Below are 18,529 nucleotides of genomic sequence, written 5' to 3' on the forward strand. Positions count from 1 at the left end.
TACATTCTCACAGATCGTGAACAGAGAAGGAAGCTAGATCCCAAAAGTGATGAAGGCGTATTTCTGGGATACTCCACGAACAGCAGAGCCTATAGAGTGTTCAACTACAGGACCAATGTCCTGATGGAATCCATAAATGTCATTGTGGATGATAAAGAGGAAGGAACCGATGTCATGGAGGATGTTGAAACATTCCTTGATAGTCCAACTGACAGTCCAGTCAAGCCTGAAGAAATACAGGAACCTCCTCCTGAATGTGAAGTAGAAGCACCTACCAAAGTGCCATCTATCAGAATTCAGAAAGACCACCCTAAGGATCTTATCATAGGGGATCCCACCAGTGGTGTAACTACCAGGTCAAGAGGAATAAACTCAAATTCCTGCTTTGTTTCCAAGGTTGAACCAAAGAATGTAAAAGAAGCCCTGACTGATGAATACTGGATCATTGCCATGCAAGAGGAACTCGAGCAGTTCACAAGGCATGAAGTATGGGAGCTGGTTCCAAGACCTGAAGGGTCCAACATCATTGGTACCAAGTGGATCTACAAAAACAAATCTGATGAGAAAGGAGTAATTACTAGAAATAAAGCAAGACTAGTAGCTCAAGGATACACTCAAGTTGAAGGAGTAGACTTTGATGAGACATTTGCTCCTGTGGCTAGACTTGAGTCCATCAGATTGCTGTTGGGGGTAGCATGCATCCTGAAGTTTAAGCTATTTCAAATGGATGTGAAGAGTGCATTCTTGAATGGCTACCTGAATGAAGAAGTCTATGTGGAACAACCCAAAGGGTTTTGTGATCCTAACCAACCTGAGCATGTATACAAGCTGACGAAAGCCTTGTATGGGTTGAAGCAAGCACCCAGAGCTTGGTATGAAAGGTTAACCGAATTTCTGACCACAAATGGATACAGAAAGGGTGGCATAGATAAAACCTTGTTTGTGAAGGATGAGGAAGGCAAAATCATGATAGCTCAAATCTATGTGGATGATATAGTCTTTGGTGGAATGTCAGAACAAATGGTTAAAAAATTTGTTCACCAGATGCAATCTGAGTTTGAAATGAGTCTAGTGGGAGAACTGACCTATTTCCTTGGAATGCAAGTAAACCAAATGGAGGACTCCATGTTTCTCTCCTAAAGCAAGTATGCCAAGAACATAGTTAAGAAGTTTGGTATGGATCATGCCAGGCACAAGAGGACTCCAGCTCCTACTCATCTGAAATTAACCAAAGATGATGGAGGACCCAGTGTTGATCAATGCCTGTACAGAAGCATGATAGGTAGTCTGCTGTATCTAACTGCAAGTAGACCTGACATTTCCGATGCAGTTGGAGTGTGTGCCAGATATCAAGCAGAGCCCAAGGTGAGTCACTTGAATCAAGTCAAAAGGATCCTCAAGTACATCAATGGGACATGTGACTATGGGATGCTGTACTCACATGGGTCTGAGCCTGTCCTATCTGGGTACTGTGATGCTGATTGGGCTGGAAGTGCTGATGACAGAAAAAGCACATCAGGTGGATGTTTCTTCTTAGGAGAAAACCTCATATCGTGGTTCAGCAAGAAGCAGAACTGTGTCTCTCTGTCCACTGCAGAGGCTGAATACATAGCGGCTGGAAGCAGTTGCTCCCAACTGGTTTGGATGAAACAAATGCTCACTGAGTACAATGTCAATCAAAATGTCATGACATTGTTCTGCGATAATCTCAGTGCCATCAACATCTCCAAGAATCCCATCCAACACAGCAGGACCAAACATATTGACATTAGGCACCACTTCATCAGAGATCTGGTGGAAGACAAGGTGATCACTTTGGAACATGTAGCCACGGATCTTCAACTGGCTGACATATTTACAAAGGCTCTGGATGCTACTCAGTTTGAAAACTTAAGGAGCAAACTGGGAATATGTCTCTCTGAGACATTATAGCAACCACTGATGTTTGGGATAAATTGTTTAATATCTCTGCCTATTAAACGATTTGTACAAGACTATGATTGGTCAACATATCATAGCTATGCTGCGCGCATCAAGGGTGAATACAAGAGGGTAAGGAGACACCCTACAGAGAGAAGGCCTCTGTACCTGCAGGAGTTCAAGGATGCTGTTCATGCAGGAGTGGTTCTGGATGTCAGAAACAACATCATGGCATCTGATATGGTGGTACCTACTGTAAAGCAAAAGTGGGTGATCACTTGATCGAAGCTGTGAAGCAAGATCAAGTGGATGTGAACTTGGTTGAAACTGTGAAGTAAAACCAAGTCTGGAACTCTGTCATTGTGCTCTGACTATGTTGTTGGCTTTGGCAACATTTGTGACAAAAAGGGGGAGTAATAACCACCAATACCCCTGACAAACAGAGTGGGTCTCTACAACAGACTCTCATGACAGATCTGAAGATGATTCCCCCCCTGCAGCTGATATTGAAGTTTAGGTGCAACTTCTAATATGCGTGTGCTGCTATGTGAAGTTTTTATTTAACTTCCATGTGTGTGAGTGTGCTGCCACTCTGAGTGTATTAGCTAGTTTTATTCCGCTGCTATGAACTCTGTTATGGGGATCAAAGTGTTTTAGCCAAAAATTTGCCAAAGGGGGAGTTTGTAGGTGTTTAATTGGCTGCATTGTATGGTAAAACACAAATGTCTTGACTGATGTCATGACATGTATATGTAACTACATTGTAGTTACTGCAGGACTAGCTAACACAGGATTATTGAATGCTGTGACATTCATACCTGTCAACAGATACTAAGGAACAGAAGCTCTGTTAGAACTTAGTATTCACTTGCAGTCTGGTTATCAAGGAAGAACCAGACCTGGCATAAGGCCTACTGATTGAATGTCAAACTGGATGTTGTGACATTCATCATTGACAGCAGCTACTGAAGATTGGGCAGAGTGGTGTTCTGCTATACTTCAGCACTTTACTTAGTTTGTTATTCAAGAGAATAGCAGAACTAACTTAAGGCCAATTGTGTAAATGTTAAGTTGGACACTTTGACATTTACTAATGTAAGCTGGTACTGTAGTATGGTCATATTGATCATGTACAGGTCAGCAGATTTGTACAGTCTGGTTTCTGGGAAAACAGACTCAGCATATGGACCTTGATGTCAAGCTGAATGTCGTGACATTCATGCCTGACAGCATATGCTAAATTGTAGGTTGTTCAGTTTTCTGTTACAACTTTCTCAGGCTATTCTTTAGGAAGTCAACAGCTTAGAGAAAATCCAGGAAATCAACAACCAAGCTACATTCAATGAACCTAACAAATAGCCTATTTGTTAGCAACCTAAATATTGAATTTGAGGGAACGTATGTGACCTAAAATTCAGGAAAATACAGGTGCAAAAGCCCAGGCGCTGCAATATAAAAAGGAAGGCATTCCTCCATTCAGTTTCAGGGATTTTGAGGCGTGAAGATTTAGTGTGTCCATCATACTTCACTGCTGTATTTTTGTGAGTCTAGAATTAGACGTATCTTGTAAGCCAAGTCATTATCAAATAGATGATTGCTTTGGCATAGGGTGTTCATTGAGTTGTAAGTGTTGTGTCACTCAAAGCTTTTAAGCGTGAGTGCTGTGTATCTTGGTTTAAGCTGTGAAGCATAACCAAGAGTTGTTTTTGAAGTGTGACTTCAAAGTGTTTTTAATATCACTGAGGTGATTGAGGGGGAGTGAGTAGGAACTCTGATCTTAGGTTAAGATTGAAATTGCATTGGGTAGGGATTAAGTGATAAGTTGTAAACGGGTGAGTTTAGCTTTGAATTGATACTACTAATAGTGGATTTCCTCCCTGGCTTGGTAGCCCCCAGATGTAGGTCATGTTGGACTGAACTGGGTGAACAATTACTTGTGTTATTTACTGCACTTACAATTAAGTTCTGCATAATCCCTGTCTGTGCAGAATTGGATGTCATAACAACCAGTGTGACATCCAAAGTCTGATAACTAGAATTTCAGATTAGTCTCTTCATCTCCTCCCCATATCTTTAACATCAAAATCTCTCCCTCCTTTTAAAAAATCTTCTTGATTTGAACTAGTTTTGTTTTAAACTTTGACCACTTTACAAAAATTAGAAACTTTGGCCTTATGCCATTGCATTTTCAAACTTCTTTTCTTAAATCAAACTTGTAAATAGACTTAACCATACTTGACTTAAAATTTTCAAAAAGCCAAAAAGAACTAACTCATTCAAACCATTTTAGGCCTTTGTGCCTTTCAAACTTAATTTCTTGTTAAAAACAATGCATCCACTTTGAAATTTGTATCACGAACTACGAGGTTTTGATCCCTCATTTTTATGTTGGTACGTAGACACAAGTCCAAAGGTCTTGTCAAACAAAAAATATATAATTAATGAATTCTTTTCTCATCCCCCCATTCTATTTGTTTGTAAACATCACTTTGTCCAAAATACATATGCACCCAAGAAAGGGCTCCCTAGGAATACCTAGGACGCTATGTCTGTAATCTATGACATTTTATTAGTTTTGATTTGAAAACTTCTTACTTTTGGGTTTTGTTAGTACTTTTTCTATTTTCCCTTGGAAACAATAAAAGCGCGGTGGCGACTCTTGTTATTTGATGTCTAGCTTACCCATAGCTTGATGATCATGAATTTACCGCTACACATGTGTGCTAGATATCAAGCATCACCCAAGGATTCCCTTTTTAAGATCGTTAAACATATTTTGAGGTATCTTAACGTAACCTCCAATCACAGTCTTTGGTAACCAAAGGGAAGTACTTGTAGCTTAGTAGGATATTTTGATTCCAATTTCGCGGGGTGACAGTCGGATAGGAAGAGTATTACTGGTACTTGCCACTTACTTGGAAGCTTATTAGTTTCTTGACATAGTAAGAAACAACATAGTGTTTCTCTTTCTACCACCGAGGCTGAATATGTAGCCGCCGATAGTTATTGTGCGTAAGTCTTATGGCTTAAGCAACAACTATTGGACTACGATTTAAAACTTGGTTGCATTCCAATTAAGTGCGATAACCCTAGCGCTAAAAGTCTTACTAAAAATCCAGTACCACACTCACGAACTAAACACATTGAGACCCGACACCATTTCTTGAGAGATCATGTGGATAAAGGAGATATTCTTTTTGAGTACGTTGATACAAAAACTTAGCTTGCTGACATTTTTACAAAATCGTTGTCTTTGAAATCCTTCCACAAAATCTTTAGGGAATTCGGAGTATTAGACTCATCTTGCCTTAAGTAGAATGAGTTTTTTTTTTGTTTCGTTTGCTATATATTTTGATTGCAATGACACTTTATTATAGAAAATTGTAGCTTCTACCAACCTACAATGGCATGTCTCTAAACCTTGTATCATTCTATGTGTTTTGTGCTAGAGTTATGCATTGGTTTATTTATTTCCTCCACATCTCACTAATTCATCTCTAGCTTATATCTTTGATTGATCTTACTTACATTTAAGTCTTTTAAATGCATATTGCTAATTAAGTTCATTAGAACATTTGATTACTTGTTCATGTATTATTTATGATTGTTAATGCATACCTTGATTTACTAGTTTGATCACTTAATTGTTAGATATTGAACATTTATGTTGCATGCCTATTTGCATTGTGTTGCTTGTGACATGTTTACCTTCGTTGTAATATGGGATCATGGTTGTTGTATATGATTCTTATCTATTTAGCTCATATGTTCTTTGGAATTATATGTCTGTGGTTGTTTTTCCTTGGTTTTTAGACGCATTTTGAACTATCACTTTTTGATGTTGTCAAAGGGGGAGAAGTTACAATGAGTATATAATTGTTTTATGTGTTTTTATGTTGCGAGTTGTTTGTGTGCAATGTTTCAGGGGGAGTTACACGTACACTCAAAGGTCGACTCAATTCCAAGTGAAAGCTTGTCAAACATAAAAAAATAGGGAGATTGTAGTTACATGTCTCTACTATCTGGTTATTTGGTTACTTGTCTTATCGCTTTCATATGTGTTTTTATTTCGATTTGTCGGTCTCCTTCATGATTGCATTTATAATGTTTATCATGCATAAAACTTTGGTTAGATTTGATCTTGATCTAAATGCTCTTTGATCAATAGCATATGATAGTGAAATGAAATCACCTTGTGTTTTTGGACAAAATTTTATTCAAGGTAAAATCTTAAAAAGCTTTTGAAAATTTGAAAATTTGAAACTTTGAGATTTTACAAGATTGATTTGAATCAGTCAGATTTACACATAATTTTTGATCCTGGTCAAATTGGACAATAACTTAACTCAGCAATTTGATGTTGATCATATTTTTCACTTAATCCTGAGAACATATTTTGTCTGATTTGATTAGAATCAGAATTTGTACATGATTCGAATCAATTTCAATTTTCACAACTCATGTTTGTTTTTGTTTGACTTGATTTGAACTAAACTTTCAACATGATCCAAAGCAAATTCTTTTGCCTAAAGATCATGCCAGTCCTGGGCTATTCGATTAGAATCACATTTTGTTCTTTATTCGAATCAGAAGGCTTGTGATTTGAATCACGTTTTCTCTGATCTGAATCAATTGGCATATTTTTCAAATTTTAGGTATTTCTTTCATTTCACCTCATTTTTGCTCATTTGATTCAAATCATATTTTTCTTGATTCAAATCTAACTACCTGTTTTCAACCATTTTGTATGCTTCATTTCAAGCACATATGAATCATTTTCTGTCATCATTCAAACATAACACCTATCATTCTGTTAATATTTTTTAGTTTGATTTTTGTGAAAATCAATTTCCTTTGTTTTAAGTGTTCAAATTCTTGCTATGAATTTATCGCATATTCAACTTCAATTGAGATTAGATCTTGATAAAGAGAGCCCTGATATCGACTGAAGGAGGCACGTACTTGAAACTAACCGTTCTTGGAGATCTTGTTGAGTTTTTAGGTTGTTAGCAAGAAAGGGGGGTTGTCAATGACGGTGACAAATTCCATTGAAAAGAAGTAGGTTCTTCTCTCCAGCGTTATCTTAGTAGTAACTTTGTGGAAGGCTACAAATAAGGAGTAGTTCTTCTCGGATCTTTGGAATATATCACCAATCAAGGAATTGGTAGGATCAAGGGGTTGATAGCTACACATGAAGGCTTAGAGCAGAAATGGTGTTATTGGAATTTTCAAGAAACATATTCGAGTAAAGATCACGTAGAAGAGTTTGGCAAGTTTGCTAGATACAAGTCATGATCTAAATTAGGAGATTTATTTTATCAGTTGTAAATTGTGGATTGGTGATTGTATGAACTCTTGGAAATATTTGTCAAATAGCAAGGAACTATGCAGGTTCTAATGGGATACCATTGAAGAATGCTCGTATGCAAAGCGAGGACGACTTCGGAGCACTATAAATATCAATTTCATCTCTCTAACTCCACTCTTGCATTTATATTCATAGTGATTACATGCTTTGTTTTTCAATTCTGTCATATTATATCATTTTGTTCTTGCTAGCTATTAATTACTTAAAGCTTAGGTTTTGTTGGAATTGGACAACTAGCTTAGATAGTATTGTGATTGATAAATATGAAAATGAATTGAGTTTAGGATTCCATATATTGAATCAATTGTGTACACTTCTTGTGACTACACAACTTGAATCAATTCATACCAAGCATTTCATTGTTTGTAATCTTGGATATTTGTGAAATTAACTGTGTGTTTGCTTGATCATAATCGATTGTAAGATTTTAATTTTTTCTTCAAACCTTCTGCTCGCAACTCATTTTTGAAAACACTCTAATTTTGGAAAATGGCGGTTGTGTTTTTTAATTTAGGTTTATTCACCCCCTCTAGGCCATTTTTCTACTTCCATATTCACACCCAATATGTTATGCCCTTGAAACCTTGATACAATAAAATTGAGAGACTTTACATTTCCTTATCCCCCAACTAAAAGAGATCTTTTCCATGGGATGAACTCATGAACCGAATAGAGATTTCACTAGATGGTCTCAATAGCCAAACAGAACTTTTGCAAGCTTAGTTCTATAACTAAAAAGAGATTTTAAATGTTTGATCTCAATAACCAAACTAAATATTCAAGAGTATTTGATCAGTGCATTTTAATGCACATTCTCCTATGTTTGTTCTTAAGCATTTCTTTGATTTCCTTTGCTTACTTTTATGTTTTATAATGTTTTTATGTTTTAGTTTATTTTTATTGTTATTTGATTTTCGTATTTAATTTTTAGCTTTAACAGTATGCACTAAAATGATCATAACTGGAGCTTCGGGAATCCTATTGACGCGTTCTAATAATCGCCAGAAAGCTAAGAGAAATAGATACAACTTTTGTGTTGAAGTCGAAGTCAGATTCGGAGCGCTTATTTTCCAAAATTTCGTTTGAAGCTGGAACATTAGTTTTATTTTAGTTTTTGGTCGTTAGTTTTGGGCCCGGGTTATGTATTTGACCCAGTTGGGTTATAAACGGATTGTCTTGGTTTTCCCCTAATACCTAGCAGCCGAAAACACTATTCATATTTTTTTTACTATTCACGAATTATTTTTCTTACGCTTGAAAGAACAGTAATGGAGAACTAATCTATCCAGACGGATTTGCTTTATTCAGGTTCACTACTTTAAGATTGTTATAATTGCAATTAGAATTCTATTCCTTTCAATAATATTATATGATTGTTGTTTGCTTAATCCAATTTCCGTGTAATATTGTTGGTTAAATTTGAATGATATATGTTCTTGACTTTTGATCGCAATTCAACTCTGCTTAACCGTTAAATTTGCGATATCTATAATCGTATGCTTAATCCAGCAATAAGAATATATACTTTACAGTGTCGATCACGCTTGTTGAATGATATTGTGTTCAAATAGGATAGAAGTCATAGTTGTAGCAATCGATGATAAGTTGAACCTGACACAGTGAATTCGTTTGTTTTATAATCACCTATTTCATCACAGCTTATTTCAATAATCACTTATTTAATAATCGTTTTTTTTTCTTAATTGATCCTGAATCCAACCCCCCCTAAATCAATTTACCTTTGGTTAGTAATAATCAAGAATCCTTGAGAGACGATTTGAGTCATTGTCGTTATACTACGTTTTCAAAATAACTCGGTTTTAATCCGCGCGCGACAACAGATCAAATTGGCGCCGTTGCCGGGGATTCTTGTGATTATTAATCAATATTAGAGTCATAGGTTTAGTGTTCTTGCGTTTAGGCCATAGGTTCCTCGCGGTTTTGGCCAATTCGCGTCTAGAGTCGAAAAATTCGGTTTTTGGAAAAATTGAGTCCGATCGAAAATTTGTTCCGTCTATTAGGAGTAGAAAATTCACCTGTTCTTTTATTTCATACTACGAAGTACTAATGGGATTCCAGCCTCAAATCGCCAAAAAACCTTTTTTTCTATTTTTAATGATTTTTTTACTGTTTTCATATAGTCGAAAAAATCCAAAAAAAATCTCAAAATTCTAATTTTAAGTCATTAAATTAATTTTAGTGTTAGTTTATTTTTCTGAATTTATTTTAATCGTTTTCCTTCATTGTGTTTGTTTTTGACTATTAGGGACATTGTTGGTATTTTCACAATTGTTGCTGCATTGTTGTGCCTTAGTCTTGGCTACTAGGTCTTCTTGTTCTGAGCTTTTTGATTTCGATTCTGAGGTAGAGAGAACTTTGCACACACGTCGTAGAGCAGGCCAGGCTAGCAATAGTTCACCACCCATAATTGAGTCTGATTCTGATTCTGATTACTTTCATAACTTGTTTGATTCAGATTCTGAAATTGTTTTTGATATGGCTGACCAAAGAACTTTAAGGCAGTTAGCTGCCCCTGATGTGAATTATAATGGCCTGTGTATTGAATATCCTGAAGCTGACACTCCTTTTGAACTAAAATCTGGTTTGATACACTTGTTGCCAAAGTTTAATGGTCTTGAAGACGAGGATCCACATCAACATCTCAAAGAATTCCAGGTTGTGTGCTCTACACCGTTGAGGCCGGAAGGAATAACTGAAGACCATATCAAACTTTGAGCTTTTCCTTTTTCATTGCAGGGTGCAGCAAAGGATTGGATATATTATCTTGAGCCAAATTCGATCACAAGCTGGAATGCTCTAAAAAGAGTGTTCTTAGAGAGATACTTCCCTGCCTCCAGAGCAGCCTCGACCAGAAAATATATTTATGGTATTAGACAGGATAATGAGTCACTTGCTAAGTATTGGGAAAGATTCAAGAAATTAGTATCTAGTTGTCCTCAACACCAGATCATCGAACAATTGCTCATTCAGTACTTTTATGAAGGTTTGTTACTAATGGATAGGAATATTCTTGATGTTGCTAGCGGTGGAGCACTCATCGATAAAACTCCAGCCGCCGCCAAAGCTTTGATCAAAAATATGTCCCTTAACTCCCAACAATTTACAACCAGAAACAACTCTATCCAAGCAAAAGGTGTGAACGAAATTCAGGTTTCCTCCAACAAAGCTTTAGAAACCAGAATTGACAAGCTCACCTTTTTAGTGAAACATTTGGAAATAGGTAAGACTCAAGCGGAAAACCTGTGTGGTATTTGTACTTCTCCTGAGCATCCAACCGATACTTGTCCTATTTTGCATGATGAATCGATCACTGAGTTGCCTCAAGCTTATGCAACAAACCTTTACAATCAAGGCAATAATCAGAACAGGTACAACAACATTCCTGACCTGTCCACCAATAAATACCACCCAAATTGGAGGAAACATCCCAACCTTCGATATGGAAACCAGCAGCCAACCCAACCAACAGCTACCCCCCAAGCCACCATTTCTACACCCTCTGGACCTTCAATAGAGGACCTGGTCAAACAAATAGTTGTTAATAATCTTCAGTTTCAACAAAGAACAAAATCTAGTATTCAAACCTTGCAGACACAAATTGGACAACTTGCCACCTCAATGAATGCCATGCAATCCCAGAGGTCAAACCAACTTCCTGCCCAAGCAGTTGTGACTCCAAAAAGTCCTAATGCCAATGTTAGTGAAATTTCTTTGAGGTCCGGAAAGGTCACAGAACCAACCCCCAAAAAAATAACAAAATTCTTGAGGTAACATCTGAACTTTCTTCACCTTCTTCACCTTCTTCTGTTGTGGTAGAAACTGAAAATAATAAAGAAAAAGAATATGTACCACCAGTCCCCTTTTCACATAGAGTTCTAAAAAATAAAAGAATTGAGGAAGGAGACAAAGAGAGGGAGATCTTGGATGTTTTTAGAAAAGTTGCGGTAAACATTCTGCTTCTTGATGTCATTAAGCAGGTTCCTAAGTATGTAAAGTTTTTGAAAGATTTGTGTACAAATAAGAGGTGGATGAAAGGTGGTGAGAGAGTCAACTTGGGAAGAAATATTTCTGCTTTTATTCAGCCCAAGCCCCATTCTGAAAAAGTTACAGGCGAGTAAAATGTTTCAGCCATCTCTCAGGTCTTGCCACAAAAGTGAAAGGACCCGGGAACTTTTACTATTCCTTGTACCATCGAAGATAAGCAATTCGATAATAGCATGCTTGATTTGGGAGCAGACATTAATGTTATGCCTACTTCTATTTATAATAACCTTTGTCTTGGTCCTTTGCAGCATACAGGTTTAATCGTTCAGTTGGCGAATATGAGCAATGCCCGCCCTGCTGGTATAGTGGAAGGTGTCCTTGTTCAAGTTAACGATTTGATTTTTCCTGCAGATTTTTACATCCTGGACATGGAAGGAGAAACTAAGTCAAGCAGGGCTCCCATCATTTTAGGCAGACCGTTCATGAAAACGACAAAGATAAAAATTGATGTTGACGATGGAACCATGTCCATGGAATTTGGTGACATTGTCGCAAAATTTAACATCTTCGATGCCATGAAACATCCCTTGGAGGAGCACTCTATTTTTCATATTGAGTTGATATCTGATTTGGTTGATGAAACTTATTCTGAATTGTTTTCACTTGATTTTCCATCCTTACTTGGATTTGATGATGTTTACTCACGCGCTGATTGTAATGACACTAACATTTGTGTTGTATGTGCTGAGATTGATGCTACCTTACAGGGTGACATGTTTCCTACAGGTGAATTTGTTGTAAACGAAGTTGTTTATGCAACTGATGCTCTTGACATCCCGGCTGCCCCAAAATCCCCATCCATCGAGTAACCCCCATCCTTAGAGCTGAAACAACTCCCGGATAATCTAAAATACGCTTATTTGGAGAGTGATGAAAAACTCCCTGTTATTATTTCTTCTAACCTTGATTCCGATCAGGAAAATAAACTTTTGCAGGTTTTGAAGAAGCACAAGAAGGCAATTGGCTGGACATTAGCTGACATCCCAGGTATTAGTCCTTCCATGTGTATGCACATGATTTTACTTGAGGACGGTGCTAAAACGGTAAGGCAGCCCCAAAGGAGGCTTAATCCTTTGATTCTTGATGTGGTAAAGAAAGAGGTAACCAAACTCTTACAAGCAGGTATCATTTATCCTATCTCTGACAGTAAATGGGTAAGCCCAGGTAAGGTTGTACCTAAGAAATCTAGACTCACAGTGGTGAAAAATGAAAAGAATGAACTTGTTCCCACTAGAGTTCAGAATAGCTGGAGAGTTTGTATTGATTACAGGAGGTTGAACCAAGTTACTAGAAAGGATCACTTTCCTTTTTCGTTCATTGACCAAATGCTAGAACGGCTAGCTGGTAAATCACATTATTGTTTTCTTGATGGTTTTTCAGGTTACTTTCATATTCATATTGCACCTGAAGATCAATAAAAGACCACTTTCACGTGCCCATTCGGTACATTTGCTTACAGGAGGATGCCTTTTGGTCTTTGCAATGCTCCTGACACTTTCCAGCGATGCATGATTAGTATTTTCTCTGAGTTTATTAAAAATTGCATGGAAGTGTTTATGGATGACTTTACTATTTATGGTTCGTCTTTTGATGCATGCTTGAAAAGTTTGAATATGGTTTTAGAGAGATGCATCGAGACTGACCTTGTTTTAAATTATGAAAAATGTCATTTTATGGTTGAGCAGGGAATTGTTCTTGGTCACATAATTTCTGAAAAAGGAATTTCTGTTGACCCTGCTAAGATTGACGTAATTTCTACATTGCCTTACCCTTCTTGCGTTCGCGAGATTCGTTCTTTTCTTGGTCATGCATGTTTTTACAGGCGTTTCATCAAGGATTTCAGCAAGATAGCTCTTCCGCTGTCAAACTTGTTGAAGAATGACATCACTTTCAGTTTCGATGACAAATGCAAACAAGCGTTTGACTTCTTGAAGAAAGCATTGACCTCGGCTCCCATCATCCAGCCTCCCGACTGGACCCTCCCTTTTGAGATTATGTGTGATGCTTCTAATAATGTTGTTGGGATTGTCCTTGCATAAAGAGTTGACAAGGCTGCCCATGTTATTTATTATGCTTCTAGGACTTTAGATTTTGCACAGTCAAATTACACCACCACTGAAAAAGAACTTCTAGCTATTGTTTTTGCTCTTGATAAATTCAGATCATACTCGCTAGGTTCCAAGGTTGTTTTTTTTATTGACCGTGCAACTTTAAAGTACTTGTTGAAGAAGCCAGAAGAAAAACCGAGATTGATTCAGTGGATGTTATTTCTCCAAGAGTTTAATGTAGAGATTAAAGACAAAAGTGGAGCTGATAACTTAGTGACTGATCACTTGAGCAGAATAGAGAGAGATGAAGATCCTTTTCCCATCCAGGATGACTTTCCTGATGAGCAACTTTTACTTGTGCATGGTATTACTCCTTGGTTTGCTGATATTGTTAATTATCTTGTTGCTGGTGTTTTTCCTACAGATGCATCCAGGACACAAATCCACAAACTCAAGAGTGATACCAAATATTATGTTTGGGATGATCCGTATCTTTGGAAGTTTGGTAGTGATCAGGTAATCAGGAGATGTGTCCCCGATTATGAGATTGCATCCATTTTGAATTTTTCTCATGCATCTCAAGTCGGCGGATATTTTGGTCCTCAAAGGACTGCAAGAAAAGTCATAGACTCGGGTTTTTATTGGCCCACTATTTTTAAAGATGCCTATGAGGTTTACTGCACCTGTAAAGAGTTCCAGATAGCAGGTACAAATGTCACTCGTAAGAGTGAAATGCCTCAGCAGCCCATGCTTTTCTAACACTTTTTAAAATAACAACAGTGGTACGACGCCAATACCACTCTTTTCTCACAAGTAGTTTTCACTTACAAGGCAATAAGTCGACTTTGGTGAAAGAAAATATTTAAAGAGAGAGATAAGTTGTAAATAATTAGGCAAACTATGAATTCTAGTGTTAAATGAAGTGAGGAGAAACCTTATTTATATATAAAAAATATTTGGTTCAGAATGGAAACAATCCATTGGCTGCATTAATGACCTAATCAATCAGGATAATCGAATATGTGTATCAAATAATTGATTATTATGGTCCAAAATGGAAATTATATATATATATATATATATATATATATATATATATATATATATATATATATATATATATATATATATATATATATCGATTGTAGAGTCCATTACGCATCATCTATCGATTAGGCATATAATCTGATCGATTAGACTATTTGAAAATTCTCCTAATCAAGCTGACAGTCCCCTAATCAACTAGATATGCCTTAACAACATATTTATGTGAATTTGTTAAGTAAAGAGAAGCTTTAAAAGTGTTTTAAGTGTGTGTGAATTTCCTTAGGATCTTAGAAGTTACTCTCATACTTTCATAAGACTCTGGCAACTCAGACAGACTCGACTAGGCGAGCTTTCACACTTCCTCTCTTTCACAACTCTAAAGCTTTCAAGTTTATTTGTTAGATATACCGATTAAATAAGCACTTCACTGAAACCTTGAATATTCTACTTGATGAGGCTCGTGATATCTTCAAGTTAATCACCACCATCAAAAATTTGGAAAGATATCACCACCGACTTCAACATTCATCAGCGTTGTTGTCATCAAAACATCAAGAAGATTACCAGCATCAGGAATATACGCTTCATACCTGCAAGCACATAGATCCAATTTTTTTACTAGTTTCTTACTCTAATCATGATAAAATAAAAACAATGCCTTATAACTTCTCAAATGTTGAGTTGTACATCAAGGACATTTTATTTACCTTTTACAATGTAACTGTCAACTAAAGAAAGAACATTACCTTTGTCGGCGACCAACTTCAATCATCTTCTAAGATAAATAGATGATATACACTACCCTCAATCAGTTAACAAAATTTGACATCACCAATTTTTTTACAAATTAATCCTTCAATTCCCGTCGTATAACTCATTCTCTATAGGTGATTAAGAATTTGGTTATGATAGATTTGGACGATAGGGAGGGGATTGTTTTATGAGAGTTCGAGTGTGCTTATATTCTTAAGGAGATTCCCATCTATCTGATCCCTTAATTAGATAAAGGTTTGACTCATTTTGATATAACACATTGGTAGGAAGATCTAAGTAAAAACACCAGGTTGACCAAAACGGCATTATCAAGAACTTGTACAACACAATTAGGGGTTTGGAATTTGTAAGTGATTTTGAATACGAATTTGATAAAACACTTAATGAATTCAATTTGACCAATTCTTGGATATCTCCATGGCCACAATCAACTTGATTACAAGAGACAGACATATTCCAGATGTCAATGATGGCATTTAGAGAGACTGGCGAGTCCATAGACACAACCAGGACCAAATATGGTGAGTAAAATGCCAAAACAAGAGATCGTGAGGAAAACGTTAGGGTAGGAGGCTAGCATAATCATAGATAATTTGGAAGGAAATTCAATTAATGCTAAGAGAAACAACATGTACGGAAAGTGAGGTGACCAAAATTCCAATTAGAGCTTTAACGAGAAATTACTTTATATTGAGTTTTGTTGAAGGGTAATTCAATATTTTAGTATTTCTCCTACGTGGCATTATTGTTTGTGTATATAAGTGAGTAATGTGCTTAGCCATTAAGTAATGTAACACACAATATGCAAGACATGGGCTGTAATCATTTTGTGTAACCGTTTTTGTAAGAGTATTGGAAGTTTGTTATTCTCTGTCTTCTCTATCTTCTTCCATATTCATATTCTTCACCTTGTGCACCAACAATTGAATCTGTGTTATTGATGGCTTCTGAATCTAATGATGCATATTTGGCAGACTGGTGGTATATAGACATTGGCTGCTCAAATCATCTTACTGGAAATAAGAAATGGTTGGTTGACTTTGACTCTAGAAAGAGGACAAAGATCAGATGTGCTGATGATAAATACCTCAATGCTGAAGGTATGGGAATGTCAGAGTAGTTATGAATAATGGTAAAACAAAATTGATTCAGAATGTGTGGTATGTTCCTGGCATGAAAAGCAATCCGATGATTGTAGGTCAATTAATTGAGAAAGGATTTTCAATTACCATGAAGGAGAATATTTTAAAGTTGTATGAATGTAATTAAAAGCTAATTATGAAGTCAGAACAGGGGAGGAATAGAACATTCAAAATGAATGTTAAAACTGCAGACTCTGAATGCTTTAGTGCAACAAGCGTTGTGAAGGAAAGTGAGTTGTGGCACAAAAGAATTGGTCATCTGAACTTCAGAAGATTAGGGCATCTAAATTCAAAGAAGCTGGTACATGGAGTTCCTACAATCAAGAAGACAGAGAAGTCATGCAATGTGTGTATGAGAGGGAAGCAACCAAGACTGCCATTTACATATGAAATGCCTCCAAGAGCAAAGCATGATCTGGGTGTGGTGCATTCTGATGTGTGTGGACCATTTCCAACACCTTCACTTGGAGGGAATAAATACTTTGTGTCATTTTTTGATTAGTTATTAAGGATGACATGGGTATCCCTTATAAAGTTCAAAAACACGAGGTGTTTGCTGAATTTAAGAAATTCAAAATCAAGGTTGAGAATCAGAGTGGTCAGAAGCTGAAAACTCTTAGAACTAATGGTGGAGGTGAGTATAACTCTACAGAGTTCAGAAATTTCTGTGAGGAGAATGGAATTGAGCATGAGGTAACTACTTCATACACTCTTCAACACAATGGTCTTGCTGAAAGAAGAAACCGAACTTTGCTTGATATAATAATGAGCATGCTAAAGGAGAAAAAACTACTTCTCACATTATGGGGAGAAGGTATTGCCACTGCAACATATGTGCTTAATAGGTGTCCAACCAAGAAGCTGGAGGAAATTGTTCCTTTAGAAAAGTGGACTGGAGATAAGCAAAGTATGAGCCATCTGAAGGTGCTTGGTTCTGTTTGTTACAAACATGTTCCAGATGCTAAGAGAAGGAAATTGGATGATAAAACCATAGTTACGTTTCTTGTAGGGTACCACAATACATGTGTGTAGCACCTCAAATTTGCACCCTACCATTTGTACATACATTTTCATCATTAGGTCATTAACATAATAAAGTCCATTGCATAGCATTGCATAGCCATTTGCCCAAGTGCAAGTTCAGCTGACAAATTAGGTCAAACTGGTCAGGAGATCAGGTCAAACAAGCAAGCATGTGCCATTTCCATTGAGACAAAGCCCTAGGGTTCATTTATCAAGTTCATATGGTCTAAGAATCATTTTGAAGTGATTTGGCCAAAGGTTGGATGATCAAAGCTCAACAATCAGGCTGAATTTCATCTGGAACCATAGAAAGTCAACTGTAGTCAACTGTGGTCAACTGTGCCTGATTTTATGGATTGGAAGGGGGGAGATGGATTGAAAGGCTTCATTCATGTCCATATAAGTCTCATTTGACATATCAAAGACCAAGGTTGAAGAATTGGAGGTCAGACAAGAAGTTTCCTAAAATGGCAGGTGACCTGTAATTTCAACTGCCCAAAATGGAAAGTTTTGCTCCTCAAAATTACTTCATCATACAGGCTTCAAATGGAATTTTGTCCAACATGAAAGTTGAAGATATTGTTCTCACCATTCCAAAAAGTCCAAGAACTTGAAATTCCCATGTGTGGTTGGCAAGACATGGTCCATTCATTTTCAGAAAATGCCTAAATTCAAAGTGCCATAACTTTCACATGGAATGGCCAAATTGGTTGATTTTTCTTTGAGCAAACCACATTTAACATGAACTTGCATGGTGCATCATTACATTTTTCCAAAAATCATCATAGCAAAATGGCATTTTTTAAGTGAACTCATTTGAATTTTTGGTGTGAAATAGTGATTTTCAAAAATACAAGCCATATGCACTTAGGACCAATTGCAACACATCCAAAATGTCATTTAGAACTTGCTTGAACTGATTTCACACTGTTACATTGGCTGCATAAGAGAAAGGGCATTTTGGCCACTTTGCTTAACAAATGCATTTTGCACTAATCATTCCAATTTGCCTAATTGAGATTAACAAGTGGATTAGTGTGAGGTATAAAGTCTTAATTGTAACAGAATTGCATAATCACAATCACAATTCTCAGATCCAATTCCAAAAATTCACCAAAATTTCAAATTCTCTCAAAAGTTCA

The sequence above is a fragment of the Lathyrus oleraceus genome, chromosome 6 (genome assembly GCF_024323335.1).
Source record: "Lathyrus oleraceus cultivar Zhongwan6 chromosome 6, CAAS_Psat_ZW6_1.0, whole genome shotgun sequence".
Classification (NCBI taxonomy): Eukaryota; Viridiplantae; Streptophyta; class Magnoliopsida; order Fabales; family Fabaceae; genus Lathyrus; species Lathyrus oleraceus.